The sequence below is a fragment of the Monopterus albus genome, unplaced genomic scaffold, assembly GCF_001952655.1.
Source record: "Monopterus albus unplaced genomic scaffold, M_albus_1.0 scaffold412.1, whole genome shotgun sequence".
Lineage (NCBI taxonomy): Eukaryota > Metazoa > Chordata > Actinopteri > Synbranchiformes > Synbranchidae > Monopterus > Monopterus albus.
The window spans coordinates 181,937-204,550 of NW_018128292.1; the positions used below are offsets into that span (position 1 = coordinate 181,937).

At 40.9% G+C, this 22,614-nt stretch overlaps 1 protein-coding gene across 4 annotated transcripts in view; it reads right to left on the reverse strand.

Annotated features, from left to right (window-relative positions):
* The window catches only part of add3a (adducin 3 (gamma) a), a 92,943-nt gene that overhangs the window by 43,028 nt on the left and 27,301 nt on the right, over nt 1-22,614 (reverse strand). The window contains exon 1 of one of the 4 annotated variants that reach the window (XM_020586544.1): nt 22,216-22,434. The exons of the other annotated variants lie outside the window; for them this stretch is intronic. The gene's annotated coding sequence lies outside the window, so the exon portion shown is untranslated. Of the gene's footprint in view, nt 1-22,215; nt 22,435-22,614 lie in introns of those variants that run through there. 4 annotated transcript variants of the gene reach the window in all.

Here is a 22,614-nt window from a genome sequence, read left to right on the forward strand (position 1 = left end):
CCATACTCTAAGTATGGTAAAATCAATGAGGAATACAAAATACGTAGTGCTTTCCAGTCCAAAATATATCTAACCCTTGCCAATATCGATATATTTTTTGCTATTTTGTTCTGAACATATCTGATATGAGATTTCCAGGAGAATTTGTTATCAACTATGACACCTAGAAATTTAATTTCATATACTCGTTCTATATTAGCTCCCCCAATTTTCAATTGAAGTTTATTATCTAGTCTACGATTCCCAAATACCATAAATTTAGTTTTATCCAAATTCAGAGATACTATATTACTGTCACACCATTTCTTTATCTTCTCAAGTTCCTGTGAAACCCGTCCAGAGAGTTGCTGTAGGTTTTCACCCGATGCCCATATGGTAGTGTCATCAGCAAACAAAACCACTTTCACTAAATCAGAAACCTTGCATATATCAATAATGTATAATATAAATAATTTAGGTCCCAAAACAGAACCCTGAGGCACTCCACATACAATATCCAGCTCACTCGATTGGTATTCACCCAACTTCACAAATTGACGCCTCTGTGTCAAATAACTTCTAATCCATTTCAGAACCATTCCTCTGATCCCATATTTTTCTAACTTGTCCATTAATAATTCATGATTGATTGTGTCAAATGCTTTTTTTAGGTCAATAAACATCCCCATCGTGTATTCTTCTCATCCATAGCACTTGTAATGTCCTCCATCAGGTCGGTAATGGCCAAAGATGTCGATCAGTTCGACCTAAAACCATATTGGCAATCAGAGAGGATTTTATGTTTGTCAATAAATGTATCTAATCTGTTATTAAAGAGTTTTTCCAGAATAATACTGGCGAGTTCAAAACCACAGGCAGCAGCTGCAACACTAAAGAGACAAAGGTTGCCGTGATTCAACAGATTCTGCTCATTTACTGTCTTTTATACTGTTTTGTTCTGGTTATTTTATAAGCTGTCTTTCTTAACATACTTTAACTAGGTTTTCTTTCACATTTTGCATTGACACATTACTGCTTTGTTCATTAATTCCACTAAGTTGTTGTAGCAGTGCCATTTGATCACATATATCACTGAAAAGCCCTTTTTCTAGGAAGAGTCACATGTGCACTACCAGTTAAAGGTTTGGACACACTTATTCAATTCAATGGGAAACAGTGTCCAGACCTTTTAGTGGTAGTGTATATATACACACACACACACACACACAGAGTGTTATACATTGCACAGAAACAGCCTGGGCGCTGGTGGCGATGCAAAATGAAACTTGGGACAGTTGTGGCCTAAAGGGCAGAGAAGCGAGCCTGTGACCGAAGGTCACCAGTTCAATCCCCTAAATGGCAGGATTAAATCTGGGTGGGACAGGCTGACAAAGCACGCTTGCCCCACCCTCATAACACCTGGAGCAAGGCCCTTAACCCCAGCTACTCCGGTGGAGCTGATCGGTGGCCACAGGCCAGTCTGTGGTTGGTGCTGAGCAGCTTCCAGGTGTGAAAGTTTAACCGTGTGAATATGGACAGGACGTTCCTAAAAAAGAGAGGTGGCCACTCAGTGACCCTACCCTGAATAAATAGAGGTTAAAAAAACAGTCCTCTAAATGGCATCACATGCATGTGAAGGAAACCACCGAAGTATTAGCTCCTGGGGCTGCAGCTGGTTTATATCAACAAACATGAGCTGCAGTATCATCCTGCAGTCACCACATGACTTACCATCCTTTCCCATAATCAGTGTCTTCTCCTCAAAGAAGAACAATACTGCACTCATAGGAGCTACTTTCACTGCTGGTAAATGAAATTATAACCAACCCCCATTTTGATGAAATACTGTAGCCTGGTGAGACTAGTTATCTCAGATCAAGAATCAGTCAAACAGAAACTGACAGTGCACATATCTGCAGTGCAGCGTTTATGCCCAGTGCAAGCTGGCATAGAAAGCACCCTGATCTCCCTGTGCTGCTGCCACCACCCCTCCTCCTCCTGGAGGCTGGTGCATCACTCAGCTCTTTATTCCCTACTCCCCTCTACACACACAGACAAACCGCATCCTCAGCTGTCACTGTCAGGCCTGACTCAGGAAAACAGACACCAGCACAATACTGAATGCTGCCACTTCTAAAGAGACTCCAGCCATAGGTTACTGTATGAAGACACCATGTTGTACTGGCTGTGTGTCTGTCCATGCCTGCTGGGCATGTTGTTAAATTATGAAAGGAGCAGTCTGTGGTTAGACACAGACAACACAAGCACTAAAATGACAATTCACAGCATCTGGGTTGTTTTAAACACCCACCATAAAAGACCACATCTGCAGTGTAAATCTGAAATTACAAAACCTTCTTTTCTTCAGCCAGAAATTTATATAACTGCCAAAGATGAAACAAAAGTTTGAGAACTCTGTTTAGTCTTCACTGCATCTTTGTTGAGCCTATTTCTCGAGTGCAAATATAACGGGGCCAGTCTCAAGACTGTGTCCAAGCAGCTCACTGGATGATAACAGGCTTCTCTCTTAACAATATCTAAACATGAGCCTGTGGAAATCCAAATTATTGTTATTGTGTTAGGCCGACTAATGACGCATTACAGACAAGGTTAGACCAAACCCAGGCAGTCAAAAGCGTGCTTGATGCTCGACCATCTCCACGCAACTGTTATCAAGTCTGATTATTAATGAGTACTTTGCACAGCACAGAGCTCTTAAGTCATCCCATGTTTCTGCCACATACATCCTTTCCTTGACCCCTGCAATGTGCTGTCGACAAAAACAAAACATAACAGAGGAAGACCTGAGCGTCTGCTGGGCTGGATGCATAGTATCTATTTACGTTCAAAGCCCTGCTATCAGCATTCTGTCTGCATTTCCTACCAAACGCTGAGTAGTAACAGGAGAGGAGTGAGGGGGCACGTTAACCGAAGCCAACTGTTCAGGAACGCACACACACTCGAGCTCATTATGTTCCCCCAAGAACAGAAAGAACAGCCGAGTGGTGTGCAGGCTGCACGATGTGTTAATTCTTAAGAAAATAAAAACATTCAGTTAATGGTTGTGAGGCAACCCCATTTACACAAAGGAAATGCTTTTTCAAAAGGTTTGTTTGAGCTACTTTTACTTCAAACACCATTTCCCCAGGTAAGGTAAGGAACGCAGTCTTCGTTCACCTCTTTCTGTCAGCAGGATCTCTTATAAACTCAGTTCTTTGGAAAGAAAACAGATCTTGTGGTGTTAATCAAGGTCAGGGAATTGGGAAACATTTTTTTACCCATTACTCTTAACCAGTAAAAACAACATACAAAGCTCTAACTTTAATGGTGAGTGGACAAAGCATTTCAGTTGTGTTTTTCTTTTGTTTCCATCTCACACGCTTCTGAAAGAACAATCATGCTTTTATTTTAATCAATCAAGTGTCTACATAGTCCATGTCATGGCTTAGGTTTTGCTGAAGTGTACTTTTATGCATCAACTGTATTTTCTCCCATTTTACGTGAGTAACTACAGTGATTGTATACTGGGTTTTTGAACGCTACCAAAATGCAGCTGACCTTCACACCCAGTACTGTCCCTGAATGCATCCTGGGTGAATACTGGAGGACTGTTCAGTGCTTTATGAACTACAAACTGTGTTTAGCAGATCTTCATATTACAGCATGGATCGGGCTGATTTCTGTCCGAACCCGGACCAGATATGCTTTAATTATATACCGTGATGGCCGAACTCAACTCGGGCCAGATGCAGTTGAGTTTGTATGGTGCTTTTCCACTTATCATTAAATGAAGCAGACATTTGAGTGCTCCGGCCATCTAGCTAAAAGTTTGACCCAAACCCAAACAGAACTTCTAATTTTTCGTCTGGCCCCTCTGTTACTGATGGGTTGTATCGAGTTCAGTTCAAGTATTAACACTCTACTTCATGTCTAGGAAATCTTAGATGGATTCAACAGAAGAATACAATGAATCTCTTGATCCACAAGTGCAACAACAGAAAGTGGAACTAAACCTAATCTTTAGCTCATAAATAACAGAAAAACTAAGGAAAAAGCAAACAACCAGGTCCACAGGTTCTTTGTGCTCTTGTCATCAACCCTGATGATGACCATGGTAATGGGTGTCGCAGTCTAGTAAGCTTTTTTTTTTTAACCCACAGGCCTGAAAAAAGTATCAGCTTCAAACGTACACACCCACACACTGTAAAGCTGTCACTCTGCGGTCTAGATTTACGTTTGTATAGGAGTGATCCTAAGTAGCCAGTAATCCGTGTTGGAGGGGTAAAGCGGCATTTAGAGAGCAGCCAGTGTTTAACACACTGAGACATCTTTGGATTCACTTCCTGGAGCACTTGCTGCGAACAATGCTGTCACTGTCTGAGCACCGAGGAGAAGAAGCACACACACACACACACACACACACACACACAGTGATACAAAGATGTACTCATGACCAGGAAAGTCTGTCTCTCCCTCAAGACTCAGGTAGAGAGATATCACAGTTGTCTAAAGACAGAGGACAATGAGCAAAAAACAAACAAAAAAAAACTGTGTCTGCGTGTTTATGGGTGTGTGTGTATTTTTGAAGCATGAACAGGAACTTTTTTTTTTGCTCACACATGCAAATTTAGGACCCCAAATTAACTATGGCTCTCCTGCTCAATTGTTCACAAGCGAAAGTAAGCTAAGAATGTAGGTGTGTGGGAGAAGTTCCTCAATAAGATAAAGCCAGTGTTTCCTTATCTTACTCATGAAAACTAATGTCACTAAATGGACTAAGACCAGTTTGTTTAACCTCACGAGGGAATATCTTACATCGTTTTCCTGTCTAAATTGTACAATTGGATAATTTAATAAAGGTTTTTAGTAAACATTGTCACGTGCATTTCAAATCAGCATACAGTATATCACAGCTAAAACATGAAATATGTCTTGAGGTACCTTTAAAGTTTAACTATGCACATAACTTCTGTGGTTGAGTTTGGTTCACAGTGCCTGTCAGGAGGTACTGGTTTGGGTAACCAGGTGCTGTTCATTCAGATAACTTTATCTGTGCTATTGAATGCACGTGGAGGCTCTACACCTACCGTCACTCCCACAGCTTATCAGATATCCTCATACACACATATGCATGCACCTTCTCTACTGCTTGATGCCAGCAGAACACCGTACACACCTTGAGCCAACATAACAGTAGGACAAAAGTTTACAACCATGTCATGTCCCCTGGTTTTTACATTTTTATGCTCCATAGGTAGTTGTTTTATTTCAGAAGCATTTTTTGTTACATTTCTGGAAATTCTCTTTTCATCCCGATGGCAGTGAATACATTAAATGCACCGAGAGCATAAAGAAAAAAAATCCATCATCTGTAGCAGCAGGGCTGAAAAAAGCCTGACCAGTGATTTTACTCGACCCAAGCAAAACCACTGGATGGCCTATCTACCCGTCTACCTACTTCCTACTGGCACGCACTCTGCCCTTGCACTCATTGCAACAGCCAAGAGTCTCCCACAAGGGATTGCAGGCTGATGTGTTACCGATCTGTTTTTATAGCTAAAGCTACGAGCTATGGCAGAGAAGGTACCCACAGCAACTTTCAGTGGCAAAGTTGCAACTAAAAAGAAGCTGGATATTGCAAGAAGTAAAACCAGAATTAACACTGGTGTGGCTTTTAGCCAAAATGGCTGAAGACAAGTTGAACCAGGAGCTAAAGAGTGGGCCTAAATGCATGTGGGTCGCTCGCAGGGCATCTAGTCTCTCCTTAGAAGTTTTTGAAGCTATTGAGAACCAAATCCACACTTGGTTGTCAGTTACAAGGACATTCAATGAGACTGTGACATGAAAGCCAAATTGCTGCGATACAAACTTTCAGGAGACAAAAAGTGCTTTATAGCTTCACAGGCCAGTTGCTGTGAATCAAAGCTGTGAAAGGACGCGATCGCCCACTTTTATCTTTGGTGTTGTGTGTTCAGCATGAAAGATGCCGATGACCTTTAAACCTGTGGTATGTGTGTGCTTGCATGTCCTCAAGTCATATTAAGTGCCAACACCGAGAGCACAATGACTGCATTGGACAATACCAGCGGTGTGCAGAGTATTTGTTGTGGCACTGACGGTTGTTAAAGTTCTATATTATTTGTTAAAATCATATTAATCACAGAATTCTGAAAAAAGCAAGTAAATGCAAAAATAGCAGTTATTAACAGCTAATAGCTTCAAATGTGGGCACAATTAACAAACTACAATTACTGATTCATGGTTGTATGTCACATGAGAATGGGACAGATGTGAGGTCACTGACATTGACCTTTGGTCTCTGACCACCAAACTCTAATTAGTCCTGACATATCCCATTCAGAAGAATTAGGGCTCATGTATTTTTCTCTGCACAGTTTTGCAAAAATGTTAGAGAATTGATAATGATCAAGGAAACTATATACATGCAGCAGCAGTGATCCATCATCTTGAGCAGGCAGTGTATCTGAAGATATTCTTTTTTTCAGTAAATACACCTTTTTGTGGAAGAGCACAGTCACATGTCTTTTCCACACATAATTAAGATTTCTTACCACTGACTTGACTCTCTGATAATAAATGCACATCAGCAGTTAGGCTGTGTTCCACATTTTCACACTATCCAAGATTTGCAGCTGAGGAATGTCAAGCATTTGAACCTGTTAATAAGATGGGAGTAGGAACGGTTTTGTAACATTGCTGAAAAACAGTACATATGATATATGAGAAGCAGTACAGTTCAAGGGTTGGTTATCAGGTCATGAACTTTTTCATTTTCCAAAGTGACAACCACTCAAATAAATCTAATTCCACACTTGACACAATACGAAATCAAAACAATAAAAACTTTGTGCATTGTTTCTGTTGTAAAAGGAATTGCACTATTGTCGCTGAGTAAAAGCTGGTGTGTGCTTAGTGATTATCCATTACACAATCCTAGGAAGCAGATGGATTCGATATGTCGGGGTCTGTGTCTGCATGAAGTCATTACAAATGAAGCTGAACTGCGGCCCCATCACACCAGCGCAAACACATATACACACAGCTGGGGCATGAGCACACAAATGGTCGCACACTCTCGTGAGTTTCTATAGCAACTGCAAACAAACAGTCTCTGCGTGTGGTGACTCCACCCCAGCAGAAAAAAAAGAGAGAAACCAGTGTTTCACTGAAAAACAGAAATAAAAGTAAGATGCAGAACAACAGCAACGATGAATGTAGCAACGAGGGACATCACGTGGGATTCTGCAGCAGCATATGCTTCACTTTATGCATGCTCTTTTTTCTTAGAAACACAGCTCAAAGAAATCCTTCACCATGTGCAAGTGTTTACCCCCCCCCTCCCCTTAAAGTACCTAAACTTTGTTAAACCTTTGGCTTAACCATGCAATCATATTCTTAAAGCTTCCTTGAATTTAGTAAAGAGCCACAGTCTCTCTTGTTTAGACATTTGAAAGATTCGATTTCACAACAAGGCTGTGGAATTGTGAAAGAACCTCTTCCCACCAGTATCCCATGGGGCTGTTGTTGCTCCACCATGACAGTCCGAGTTTTAACACAGAGTGAATAGCCACCCACACACTGCAAAAAGGCTTTTTAACTCACCTTAAAGCTCCAGAAAAGAGTACGAACCAACAACAGACATGCAGCTTTGTGGCAAAGTGAATGCTGGTTATTCTGGACTTCTGGCATTTTTCACTGTGATTAGTGAAGTCCACCTTGGCCTGCACTGCAAAGAGCACTGTGCATGCAGAACTGACTGAAGGATAAAATAGAAATAATATTATGTTCGCTGTAATGTTTTTAATGTAGCTTCTACAGTACCACAGCCTCCCCAGTGGTCTCCTTTACATCAAAAGAAGAAATGACAACATGTGACAGAGCATTGACAAAATCTGTGGTGGCCCAACAATCTTTCAGCACTGCAGAATACCATGGTTTAAGTTTGATAGTTGATTATTATGCTTCTATTATCTTATCATTTTCATGGCTGTCTGATAACTGGTCCTTAAATGATCGATTAAAACACTAATTGTGTAATTAACATGATTAGAGGAAGCTAGCTTATTGAATATTGATATGGAATATGACAAAACCAGGGCTGATCTAGAAGCTTCAAAATTTAGGGTACAACTACAGGTACAATTTCATATTTCTAAAAACTGTCCATAAAGCTGCTATCTGGGGAAAACGTGCAGACTACAGTGTGGATTCATGGGCTGTGAATCAAATGGGTGGTCTCCACAGCTTGGAGCTCAGCCAGGGGGCCTGAGTTCTTGTTTTATTTGAAAGAAAATCTCAGCATGTCTCTACCACAACAGGAAAGGAAACAAGCTCTTCTCAGTGAGTTACTGTCTCTGTGCTTTGACCCCTTTTAGGACATCTGACCACTCAATGATGTGCTGTCAGAACACAGTCAAAAGAGAGCCTCCACTGTGTGTGAGGGCGTCTCTCCGTGTTCCCAGTTCTGCCAGGCTCAGCCCTCAGGAGCTGTGACACTAATTCATACAAAGGATCTGCCGTGGAAAGTGGCAGCAACGGATGCTGATGACATTCTCAAGGTCAGACATCTTGCTGGACAGGCCTCTAGGGTCCTTCCATGCATTGTCAACAAATCACTAACTGAACAGTGCAGTCATGGAGAGCCCGACAAACATGGCTGAAGAATTAAAAAAAAAAACATTGAGGAGACTTTGAACTGGAAAAAGACCATTTACTATAGCTGGTGCTTATGGTAGCTGTCAAAATGGTTTCTGTGCTAAAACATAAACACTGGTGAAGGAGTATGGCGGTATTCCTTTAAGAATTCACTTTAGTGTCCTGGTACTGCAAACAAGATCTGACCTCACCATTCCCTCAATCAACTGGCTAGAAATCATTAACATGTAAAATTTCACAGTAGTGTTGTTTCATTCAGCTCTTCTTCTGACTGGCTGGTGCACATGTTGAAGTGAGCCCGTAAATCTTCTTCCCAAAGTCTCCCTGGAACAAACAGCGTCCTGGTTCTGCTGGAAGTCAATGATCAGAGACACCTCTGAGATGCCAAGCCGTCAACATTGGGTCAGAGCTCCCTATTAAAGGATTCTGTTGTAATTTAATATGTGGTTTGTGCAAATCATTCTATTGATCTCTATCTCCTTGGCACTCTTATTTTCTGGTTGTCCAAATGTGTAGTCTGCAGTGTGTCAGTGTCTTTCTCCTCATCTCTGACAGTCACACATACATGCACATGTGTGTGTGAAGGAAGAACAAGCTTCCCGTCAGGATGCGGGGTCTAGCAGGGGAACAGTGGCACACAGCTAGAAGTCATGACTTTCTGTTGAATCCTAGTGTGTTGGAGTGTGTGTGTGTGTGTGTGTGTGTCCTTGTGCTGTATACATTCATGTGAAATTGTCTAAATCCTGACTGCTCTGACAGCTAAGTGAGCATACCTCATTTCAAACAAGTCATTTCATCGACTCTGGGAAATTCTTCTTCAGCATCAAAGAGATTTTAGGCTCATACTGTAGTGGAGCATTCATTCATACACTCATGCACAGCAGCGCTCCACATGAACCCGAATATGACCAGCTATCCTACATCACAATTATTTACTGGTCTATATGAAATCTGGATAAAAAGACCAAAAAGGAACAAATACTCATGAGCCTGAGGCTCATACTGTAGATGGAATGTAATGAAGAAGAATGTAGACATGTAATGCTAAGGAACATGTTAAGGAAAAAAGAAAAGAACTATGTGCATCAGGACATGTCAAGCACTTAAATGCCACTGTATCACAGGAACTTGTATCAGGTGATTCTATGAAATTACAGTTTCCTCAGAACCAAGACCCTGGTCAGGAAGAGCTTAATAGTTTTCCAAAGCAAAGCGGCATATTAATACGGTAAACTTATTGTTCCTGACAACCAGTGTGCTACATGACTCGCCAGGGAGACTAGGACCTCGTGATGCAATCAGGAAGGAACACGCTGAAGCATGGGTCAACAAAGAGACAGCTGCCACAGACGAGTGCTACAGTAATTTTCTGCTCTAAACAAACTTGGAAACCTTCGCATTGTGTTTTCACAGGTAATGGATCAATTTCTGTTGTATGTGAAATGGTGGTTTAAAAATACTGCTTTTCACTTGTAATATATTAAACTAAAAGCAGCTTGCTGGTCGCATCTTAGCTTCACCAAGCCCCTCCCTTGTTTTGCCCCCTGTGTGTGAGTTTTAGGTGCTAGTATGAACTATGTAATGTTCCCAGTCTGAGTCCAGCTGTGGACTGCTGTTGCACGTCATTCCCCATCACTCCTTCCCCTTGTTTCTTCTCACCTCTCTACTATCAAAATACTGAAAAAAACTTACAATTCACAACTTGCCATTGATGTCAAATACCAATAAATACGAGAGCTTTAGTATAGAAACAAAAAACTATTAAGTTTTTTTTTTGATATCGATTTGATTTGATTTTATTCTTTCAAACATGTAAAGACAGTCAATATGTCAACACACATAATTTCACACATATCCAACCAATGCTAATCCAATATCAATTTGCTTATACCTAGTACATGCTTGAATGGAGTAGGAAGAAGTCAGACTTATCCAGTCCTACCCCATGACATCATCTTACCATCATTGGTTTGCAAGCAGTATTACTACATAGATAATTTTGCTCTACACCACGCTAGTGATATACTAAAAAATATTACAGACTGTTAACATTCTTACATAATGACATACTTTGATAATTATCTTCTACATCACACAAGTAGAAATATTACATAGTGTTAACATTCTTACACCACACCCTCAATGTTACACCTGATTAATCATTAAGCCTGTTCTTGCATATATCTTGATTGACACATACCTTTATATTTATGTTTAAACTCATCAATTCTCTTACTGTTTTTTATGTCCACACTTAAATTATTCCATAGTTTTACCCCACTTATGGAAATACAAAATCTTTTTTTGGTTGTACGTATAGCATGAATTTTTAAATTTAACTGACCTCTTAAATTGTATCAGATTTACCCAAACTGTAAATTGTAAATATGTATTTTCATTCTCAAGCTGAGGGATGTGATCCATCTCTCTGTTGAAGAGAACACATTAATAGTGTTTACTGTTGGGATTTCTTCTTGCTTTGTTTGTTTCAAATGCACACTCACTTATCTGCTTGGCAGTGTGACAGAAGGATCTTTATATTCTGCAGAGTTAACTTGCAGCATGCTCGCACCACCATCACATGCATCGCTGTCAGCTTGAACTAGGCAGGCAACATACCAAAGGATCTAATGACAGATAAGCTACTATAGATAGTGAGACTTTTAAAAAGGCAAAACTAGAGCAAAGCAGGTGAAAGAAGGACTGCACAACTAGCGGCAGGTCAGGGGGATTATCTCATCAACCTCGAGGTTTTGACGTTTGATCATGTTCCCTTGGGGATTCAGATAACTTAATGTTAAATCAAGAAAACCACCACAGACTAATGGTTACTAGGAAATATAGCTTGCAACTGTGCATCAGCATCAACTCATACTAGATCAGCTCACTTATCTGGGAAATTTACATTACTGAAACCTAGATAAATCAGAAGTTATTTTGTGTGACAAAAGTAATTTATTGAGCCAAAAAAAAAATCACCTAGGGCCAACATTAAAGCAGACCATTTACACCTGTTGTGCTTACACTCTTGTCCACTGTGGCTCATAATGAATACGAAAAGAGGACAAGTTTAAATTTGCACATCACCATTAAAAAAAAAAGCCCTTTTCAGATATGCACCAAAATGCTGAAATTATCCAGACTTTACCTGGAGGGGCTGTATGTGAGAACACAGATGTCTGAGTCAGTTGACCTGGACTTTAAGGGGACTTTACCCTGCCGGTTCCCTAGAACAAAGTCTGCGTAGCAATGAAAGAAAACAGCCCCATATATTCTGGACCATTCACACAGCTAGGCATGTTGATGACGTTCTATCATGTGACCAGTGAAAAGCCAGAAGAATGCAAACATTCAATGGTGAAGAAGAACATTAATGAAAATATCAAACTGTAGACACAACAAGATTGGGGAACTTAAGAGCCGGTGTCAGAATCGTCAAATTTAAGGTACGGCAAGAAACTTTGGCCATGTGACCATGTCATGTCCAGCCTCCTGCATGCTCCTGAATCTCCAGACATTGTTCAGAGTTAATGTATGAAACTGAACAAGAATGTGAGAAGTGCAACTCACAACAGCCTGATTAAAAATTAGCACAGGCTTTTTCCTTGGCCTCATAAACTTTCTAAACATGGGGAATCAAGGAATGTAATGGAATTACTTATCTCTTGACTGATTGATGATTAAAACTGATTTAATAAGCACGTAGGGAGGATGTCTCCAACAGTTTGGGTAAATCTGATCCTTGGCAAGTGAATCCAAGGTGAACTCCAGTAGAAATGTGTTTACTTTTTTTTCAAAGATCATCAAGAAACTAGGAGGCACCCTCAGCTAACTCTCAAACCCTTTGTCCTAAAGTGATAATCTTAATTTACAATATTGTACCTTTATTTCCAAGCATATCTACTTCACACCTTTAGTAAAAAGGAATGCAGCTGACCAAAGGTACTCATGTCATGTCAGCTTTGCAGACATCCCAAGTAATGATTTAAATTGCCAACACAGACGTGTAATCCAACACTTGGCCTTAAGCCAGGGGCCACATGGAACACCGAGGTGGGAGGGAAATCCAAGTTCTTACATTACGTCTCAATTAGCCACCGATTTGTTGACGAAGCAGGTGAACGCCAAGATCACCCCCGGGGTCCACATTGCAATGTCACTTTCAATCAGAAATGATCAAACACAGGGAAACAGAGAGAGAAAGAGAAGGAAAATGAGAAATGGACTAGGAGAATGAGCTCACTGAAGGCATGCTGCTGCAATCTGTCTCCTGGCCCACGAGAAAGATCACTTTGATACAATTTTCAGCTGCGCAAGGCGATACCACAGCTATGCACTAAAAAATTCCATGACTCCCTTCTTTCTCTTTCTCTCCCTCTTCATCCTCCGAGACTGACAGCACCATCCTCCTCCCTCATTTCCTCCCCTGTGGTGTCTCCTCATGTATATCTCTGGTTATTAGCTAAAAAAAACACAGGAAGATAAAGTGACAGATGGATGAGAAACACAACCCAGCAGCTGGCCTCACTGTAGGGTTTCCCAACAATCAAGCCACTACAGGATCATATAGTAGAAAGACAGTCATCACTGGACCCACAGAAGGAGAGCACTGAGGGTTTTTTAAAGTTGAGGTGGTTATTTGACTCATTTACAAGCTGGTCATTTCAGTTTTTGTCTTCCACTGACACATAAACAGCAGTATACTGTACTTACAGTATCAGCTCAGCTCAAGACCTCCCCTCTGTTTAACCAATCAGAAAAACCACCCACCATCGCAGCAGGCCATTCTTGGATCTAGTGACAAGCATGACGGGGTGTTTCCACATTTAAAAGGAAAGCAAGGAAGATTTATAGCTCGTAGGTGACTGATGTAAAGCGTGACTGTGTATTGCACATGGAGGAACTAATTTGTCACCAAAAATGAGACACAATTGTCATCACCCGCTGACAATACTGGATGGCTTTGACAGAGGACACCAGGTGGAAAGACTGATTCAGGATCTGTGTGGATGGAGAAAGATTTTGATGCTCTGGTTAGCTGCTTCTGTAAGTCTTGTTTTGTTAAAAGCTCTTTCACTTAATTTGATTGTTTAGTGTAAAAAAAATTCTGTGACTGGATTCTATCAGAGGGTTTTCTCCATGGTAATGTCATTTGCAACTTGTTATCAGACATTCTTATTCTCTACTTCTTTTCCTTTCTGAACAGTGAATACAGATTCCTCCACCTGCTGGAAGGGAGAGTTATTTCTCTCATGCAGGCGCAGAACTACAGTATGTGCTAGCTGGCTGTTGGCTACAGCCTGCGTGGTGTGTTTAACTGCCATTTTTTGACCCAACTGGCTCAAATTAAGACTCCTTTTAACTACTTGTCATGTGCTTCAACCGAGGCACTTTTTGTGACACTGTAAAACTTCACTTGTCAATAAAAAAAAAAAACATCTTTTATTATATGCCTGTCCTTCTGTGCATCCCTCCCCCCTCCACTCCTCTCTTGCCTTCAGCTTGCATGTGAATCTGTGAATCCACCCATCTCTAACCCTCTTCCTGTATGGCTCAGTGAAACCTCAAAGTTCATTTGACCGGCTGTTTGTTTGCTATCCAGGCTGTTTGCCTCTGCTCCTCCTCTCTCTCCATTTCCCACTTCCACTCTCCCACCCTCTCTTGGCCCCTCCACTCATCTGTCCCCTCTTCTATCATCTGTCCACTGTCTTCTCTTGGACAGTGGACAGTGCAGCATCCTGGCAGCGCTCCTCAGTCCCCACATGGGCGGAAAAATAAACAAGCATCTACATGTTCCCAAGGAATTTTAATGACTTCCATAATTCTGACTTTCGATACCTGCCAAACCCTTTGCGCCACGAGGGGAAGCAGTGGACACTGGACAGGCCATTTTAGCGGCACTGATGACGAGCTTTGTGAACCCGAGCCAAGTAGTATGCTTTGAAGTGCTGAGACGATGCCAAATACTTCTCAAGCAAGAAGCCATAGGAACACATATACAAACTAAAAATGCAGAATAAAAGTTTTAAGTAAAACAAACATCTAGTGCTTATTAACATTTTATAATAGAAGAATAAAGGCAAACAAACAATGAATCAGAGAAAATGGAGACAAGTGCACACTTCCACTCATTCTCTTCTCAGTGGTATTGTTGTTAACTTCAGGCGTAATCTTGAAAAGTGACAGAGGTAGTTGTAGGAAAAAAGAAAAAGGAGATCCTGACAATCACACACCTCGACAATCACTGTGCAAAGTGGGTGAGCTATCAGTCACATGATACTGGAAAGTGGGTTTCAAGTACTTTGTTTAAAGCAAACCAAGGTCTTTATATACAACAAACATTTTGGCCCAATCCCATTTTTACCCATACCCCTCATTTTCAGCTAACTCTAAACAGAGTTATAATGAGTAGTGGGTGAAATGGGACAACCCTTCAATATATCTATGTGTCATCAGTAGTTAATAATGATGGTTAGGTAAACAGATGCAAAGAGATATTTGAATTTTTTTAATCACACAATGCTGTTTTCATCTCTGGTGATTTCGCTTGCATGGTCTTTGACCACTGCTTCACCCTACTCTTCTATCATAAAGAGATCTGGGACTACACATGGACACACAAAGCAGAAGGGTTAGGGCTAAGTGGTCGGGGCAAGGCAGTTAATTGGGATTTGGCCTTTGTACATCTGCTCACAGTTGTGCACAGTATAGTATGCTATGGGCATCCCAACCGTATCTAAATTTGTCATGAGTAATTCTCCGAAGCTAAATGGTCTCTTGTATACATGATTTGTTTGTGACTGCGACAAAGAGGCTCCTCAAGAAGAGTGCCAAAAAAACAACAACAACAACAACAACAACAACAAAAAAAACGATTTGCACAAAATAACTCAATAAACAGTCTACTGTAACTTTAGACTATTGCAATCCAATTCCAGTTTTACCAACTCTTGTCCATCATATTTGCCATTACTCTTAATATCAGTTTTTAACTATGTGAATGCTCACTCAAGACACATTTTACACACATGCCTGGCCTTCTCTTCACCTTCATTAGCAGCGCATCACAAAATCAGGCAGTGTGTTTTGTTACAAATGTGTGAGCGGTGGGGAACACCCAGCCCACTGGCAGGACCAGTGTTTGGAGTTCTGATCTTCTCAGTTATGTTTTTCTTTCCCTCTCAACCCGGGACCAGCTGCAGAGGAAATTACAATACGAGGGGAAAACAACAGAGATTAATAACATCTCCTCCCATCTACCCACGCTCCAACCTCACTCACTCATTTCTCCCTTCAACCTTTTTCTCTGTCCATGTGGTGTATGCACTCCCCCACTCCACTTCTCAATCTGCATTTCTACTTGGTTCAGCTACAGGGTTACAACCCTTGACCAGTGAAACTGATATGTCACTGTGCAGCAGAAACTAAGGAAGCTCACACACTAACACACATTTTGTTAGTCTCTTTTTCCCCTTCTCTCTCAAGAACAAAAAATTTGGGCTGTGTGTTCTCAAACTTGAAGTCCGAACATCGCAGCTGAAGGCAATCAAGAGATTTGTCCGTCCCTCTTTGTTTTGCATGTGTAAAAGTACTTTATCTGAACAGTACAAAAGCTTCATGATCCCCTGACAGTTGATTTTTTTTTTTTTATATGCTTCTTTCATTTTATTTCATTCTTTTGTATTTCATTTGTCATTCTTTTGTAGTCCTCACTGTTTGGGAAATACATACTGACTTTGAAAGTCTCAGAGATGACTAAAGCACAAAGGCACAGTCCACTACAAAGGGTGCTAACGTATCAGTATTTTCCAATGAACCTGACTAGAAAGACACAAATGAAAATGATAGTCCAAAATCTCCTTGCTCCTGTCCACTTTGGTTCGAGACACAGGATAACATGTAAGACTGTAGGACAAGCCAGTTCTTACAGCTGAGACACGTTCAAGATTAACAGGGTTTACAGAGGATGAGAACCAAAAACAACTGAAAGAAAATAAAGTTTGGAACTGAAACGTGGACGTTCTCTGAGAAACATTTGCTGTTTTTCCCTTGGAGACTCTGAAGAACAGATGAATTGGGTTTGACTCTCACAATAATGACTCAGCAAACCATTCCTTTTAACTATTCCCAAACCTAAACCACAGGGGGCTGCCCCCTGAACTACAATGCCCCCACATGGCACAAATAAATAATGTAAACCCATTATATAAAAAGTCCTTAAACTTCTTTTTCTTCTTACCATCACCCGCCATCTTCACCTAGATTTGTTTGACTTGCTTTAGTCAAATCCATAATGTGATACAATACAGCCTGCTGTGAGTAAAAGGTAGTGGGTGAGCTGTACCACTATATTCCCTGTTCTCCTCTTCTACACCGTCTCTTTGCTACTGGTGCACATTCAAGCACTTGTTTGCATTTAGTAATTTGGAGAAGGCTCATTGTTGTGGCTGTTGTGACTGTGGCTGCGGTAAACACAGCTTTTGCTTTAGTAACTAGGCTTGGTTACAGCCAAAAATCTAACTACCACCGTTTCCAGCACTGAGCTCTTCAGCTGTACTATGATGCAATTCCCTCGGTGGGAGGTGTGGGATGTCAGTCTGGAGTCCCAGCTCACTGAGCCCTGCTCACATATCCCCTTCTGGACAGAAGAATCCCCATCCTGACATCATAAATGACTTCCAGGTTTTAGGAAAGATAAAAGAAATGACAAAAAAGAGAAAGAGAGTCAAGAGAAAACAGAGGCTGTGTGCTCAGCCTCCTCATTACCACAGTCAATATTTGCCAGGATGGAAAAGCTTCTCACTGTATTATGAAGTAATTGTTTTGGGGTGTAAAAAACAAGGTTTGACAGTGTATTCCAGTGATATACTGTATGTTTGCTCATTTGTGTTTATGCTGGTTGGTTGGTATGATTCTTACTTGTAAAGGTCGGGATAAGCAGAGTAAAACTGTATCCTCTTCCATGTTTGCTCTCTTTTATATTTTCTCAACCTGTCACACATCCCATTACACAGAGCTACAATCTCCTGCAAACAAATGCTACAAAATAAAAATTTCTCAAGAGTTTTTGGAAAATCTCACTTTCTTTCTAGAGCTTGAAATAGAGACTTCATTTTTTCCTTCTTTAGCAGAGTTCAGGATTTCAGAATCTCTACTGAAGATTTAAGGGATTGAGAAATTACACTTACTACCTCCCATAAGGATGATGGCTTGTTGTAGACAAACCTGGAAGTTAGCATCACCCTGGTTCTCTCAAAAATAAAAAAAAAAGCCAATAGTATTTTTCCATAGGTTTTGGATTATTGAGGAAAATAAGCTCTTTGACAGACATTGGTTTATGACAGATGTTTTTTTCAGCAAGATCATCTTCACAGTGTAATAAATGAGTGTACAATAATGAAGCAGTAATATTTGCAGATGGGAAAGTGAATGTCATGCCATCAAAGGAACCCTAAGTTTCATGAAAAGTAAAGGTTGGTCACAACTGCTGGGGAGAAATATCCTATTGCACGGTGTCCCTGAGTCATCTTGTGGTTTTGATGAATATTGCAAAATACTTGATGGAAACTATTACTCACAGCATCTTGCAGCACCCAGTAACTGTGTGCAATCTTAGTATTTGTCATCTGAATAAATATTAAACCCTGACACTTGGAGACACTTGAGAACCTTCAGTAATTTTAACAGGTGCATACAGAGCATTTCTTGTACACACAGCTGTGATCCACATTCAGCAGCAAACCATGAGAGCAACATGTCAGGAGATCGAGTCACTTAGTGAAGACAGGTTCCCATGAACTCTGACCTGGCCAGAGCCATCTATAAAAAGTGTTGAGACAAGTCCAAAATATTGAGATTCACCAAAAGTCACAAATATCAATATATTCAATGTTCAATAAAGACATGAACGATCATGACTGTTTGTGTTTTATCAACTTAGAAATATTGTGTTTGTTGATATCTGTGACTTTGGTGAGGATCAGATCACATTTCATGACCACCTTATGAGGAAAACCAGGAATTTTCAAACAGTGCCATTACGTTTTCTTGCGACTGTTTATAGAGAGTACAACGTTTTCGTCTACTGTCTTACCATCATTTCAGACAGTAATAGCTGCAGCAGGATGACAGATACTCATTAAATGAAACAATAAGTCAACCAAAAAGCATCAATCCCTCTTTTCTGGAGGCTTTTCCAGGAATCTGATTAAGTAACATAATTAAACCATCTGTGGGTGAGGACAACAATGAGGGTACCAACCACTAGATCTGAATTTAAGTCAGTTTACTTTGTTGCTAAACAAAATGATCATGACTGCAAAACAATTTTCACATTGCTAGTTTGCTTTCTCCAAAGAAGTCTGATCATAGTGAGTGTGTGCACCTGCATTAAAGCTGAAATGTGGGAGCCTTTTTAGGCCCCTCTGTGGGACCTGGCCCAAATACATTTGGTTTAACTTAGAGCTGGACCAGGGTTCAATCCGATTCAAATCACAACCATCGAGAAAGATCAAACGAAAGCTGAGAGCTTTCATCATTCATAAACTGACTGCAAAGACCGTTTCACTCAGCCAGTGACACCCTGAAGACTTTATTGAGTGCGCCTTTATATACAAACCTTCATCATAAATGTAAAAGTTACAAATATATACAGGGTATCCAGGCCGTCACACACACACACAAATGACATACACACACAGACTGTGGTTGGGGATGGCCTTCTTGAAAACAAAATTTAATGCAGCTGACTCGGACAGCTGGAAACCATGCTGTATGACATAATCATGGGTTTGCTAGCCAATCTATTTAACTCTCTCACACACACACACACACACACACACACACACACACACACACACACACACACACACACACAGAGCTCCATTACATAAACTAGCAATTTACAACACAAGACAGAAAGAAGACTAACACCCTTTTCTTGGACAATAAGACACCTCTTTCCTATCTTTTTTTAAACTAAAACACACACACACAGTCAATCATCCCTACTAAAGTCCAAACATAAGATGAGGAACTCAAGAAGTGCTGGGATCAATGAGGTGGACTGAGACAGTGGGATTCTTCAACATCACCGACCTCATTTTGGCAACTTTTAAAATATTATCAAACAACACATCCAAGACTGAAGTGCAATAAGTCATATCCACCACTGAGATAATATATTAATTTGCCAAAAAAGACTTGTTTCAAAATCTTGACTTGAAACCAGGCTTAAATTGTTGAATTCAGATGGAGACACAAATGCCCTGGAAGAGGAAATCAAGGCCAGCAGGACTGTAAATCATTCAGCGTGAAGCAGCAATATTTTTTTTCTTCAAGGGCCCAGCACACAAAGTCATTCCTGAATTAATGAGAAGACTTCAGAGAGTGGCCAAAAAGACGAAGTCCGGACAAAACTTGTTGCAAGGGTCCCATTTTGATGCGTCTGCCTTCCAGGGCATTTGTGAATCCATCTCTGCAAAAGAACTCAGGACAAATATTTGATCAGACGTTTCAGGATTTGCTAAGAGGACCGAGGTCATCACCATGGAAGTAGCATGTGTATTCAGATTATACCTATCCTCAGACGGAGTAGAATCTCAAAGCAGAATATTAAACATCCACAAAATGAAACTAACAACATGCTAAATTTGCATCCAAAACAACCATGCATATTTAATTTCTTTATCAGACATTTTGATGCATTCTGAGCATGTCAGATAACGCACCCAAAGCAACTCATCTCATTTACTGAGCAATCCACAATGTGATTGACACCTACATCTCAACAAGAAGCAGATCCAATATCCTCCTCCCTTCAGCCAAAGTGAAACAAATGTAAACATTTTATATGTACAGAGTACACATTTTAGTTTTAATGTATCCTACTATGATCCTGTTACATAATATTATCTGACTAAAGCATTAGGCAGCTTGGTGATGGGAAAAAAAGAAACAGAAGCAATGAAACAAGAGAGAAGGAAAGACATGAGGAAGTCATTGTCTTCAGGAAGCCAAATCATGGACGCAGGTATCTGTGTCATTCATGTGAATCCACTTCATCATTTCAGCATGGAGAGGATTAACTTGACAGCAAGTTAGGATTTATTTGCCAGAAGCCGAGAAGATATGTCAGCTGTGCTTGTCAGGAGGAACAGTCTGATGACAGGGAGTAAGAAAACTGTCTATGAACTGCAAATACAGAACTTTAACTCTATGGGGACATGAAAATGTTTTGAACTTTTCACACTTTGAAACTTTGCCGTTACCTAATTGCAACTCCTGGCTGGAGGACAGGATGGAGAGCTGGCCTTACAGCGGAAAGATTTGGTGTAAGTCGAAGTTTGACACCACCTCAAAAACAACTGCAGCACAATCAAGATTCAAGTGGGCCTCAAGTACCACTTATATTTCACTCCCTAACCCAACAAATGATTACACTTTGCAGATAAACTGCAGAGAGGAAACAGAGGGGAAACATTTGCAGCAAAAATCTGTCATGTAGAGCAGATGCAGAGATTCTCTGGTGCAGAGATTTCTGTGCTAGAACTTGAGCTGAGGGTTTAAGAGAACCAAGCAAACAACAAGTGGTTCACAGCCTCGAGGCATGGACTGCAAATCCTTGATCAAGCAAAGCACCTCAGTCAAATAAAGTGCAGCAACTTCACAGATGACAAAGAAATAACATGAGAAAAGAGCAACCAAAGCGCAGACTTTCCAATCAGGCAGTCAGTTACCAAAACATGACAGGGGGCCTTTCATAGGAACGCCCAGAAAACAACAGCCAGAAATAGAAACGAGCAGCTCTTAACAGCTCCTTATCACTGCTCAGTCAATGGTAAACTGGCACCTATGGAAAGTCAGATCAGCTGAAGCACTTGGTGGTAACATGCCTATGTTTCCTCAGGGGCTAAAAGGCAGGATAGGAGCCACAAGGAAAGGAAGAATTTCAAATACCTTACGATTCAATTGAAAAAAAAAAAAGACCTAAACACAGGTGACAGGTCTTTCTTCTTATCAACTCGGCCCAGATACATAAAACCTATCCCCCTCTGCAAACTACAAGCACAAGAACCTCCTCCCTGCCATCTACCCACTAAGCATGCAGACACTTGAGAGGGCAGCACCTCTCCTCTGCACACAGAAAGCCATCTCAGACCTATTCACAGCACCCAGCTCTATTCTTCTCCATAGTAAAAGGATTCTTGATCTGAAAAGAAGGAAGAGGGCCTCTGCTATTTCATTTAATATGAAGCAACCAAAGCAGAGAGTCGTCTGTTCTCTATGCAGCTTGAAAGTTTCTTATATAGCCTCAAGTTTGCTTGGAGAATGAGGTACCAGAAAAAAAAAACCCATGCCTCAAACTTAGAGAAACGCATGTTTATCACAGATTCATGTTCTTTTCCACATTACTGTTAGCTCTGAGAAATGTCACAGAGACAGCATGATAACAGCCCTGATAGTGGAGAACATACTACGCTTTATGCGAGTCACAGAACACACACAGAGGCACAAACCATACTAAAATCAGCTGGCACTGTAAGAAACTGCAGCACATACCTGCTGGAAAGCCTATTAGGAGTTCAAATGCTGCCTTCCAATCTTCCTCTTCAGCAGACAGCTACGATCCACCTGCACTGCGGAGAGACCTCAGCCTCCACTGTTCCCTCTGCCTCTCTCTCTCTCTCTCTCTCTCTCTCTCTCTATCTCTAACACGCCTCTCCCATTGTAAGCGGAACGCGGTGCAAAACTGTTGCTGCCCTCTTTCCTTCACGCTCCTCCTACAGTATCTTCCTTTTTTCCTTAGGTGCTCTTCTTTCCTCCTCTAAATCAGGAGCTGCTCTCCTTTATCTGGTTCTGGGCAGAAGGAAACTGATAAAAAACAACTTATCTGCTGCATTGGCTGAAGAGGGCTGGCTAGCATGAAGGGGGGTGGTGGTGGAGGGGCTGAAGAGGAGA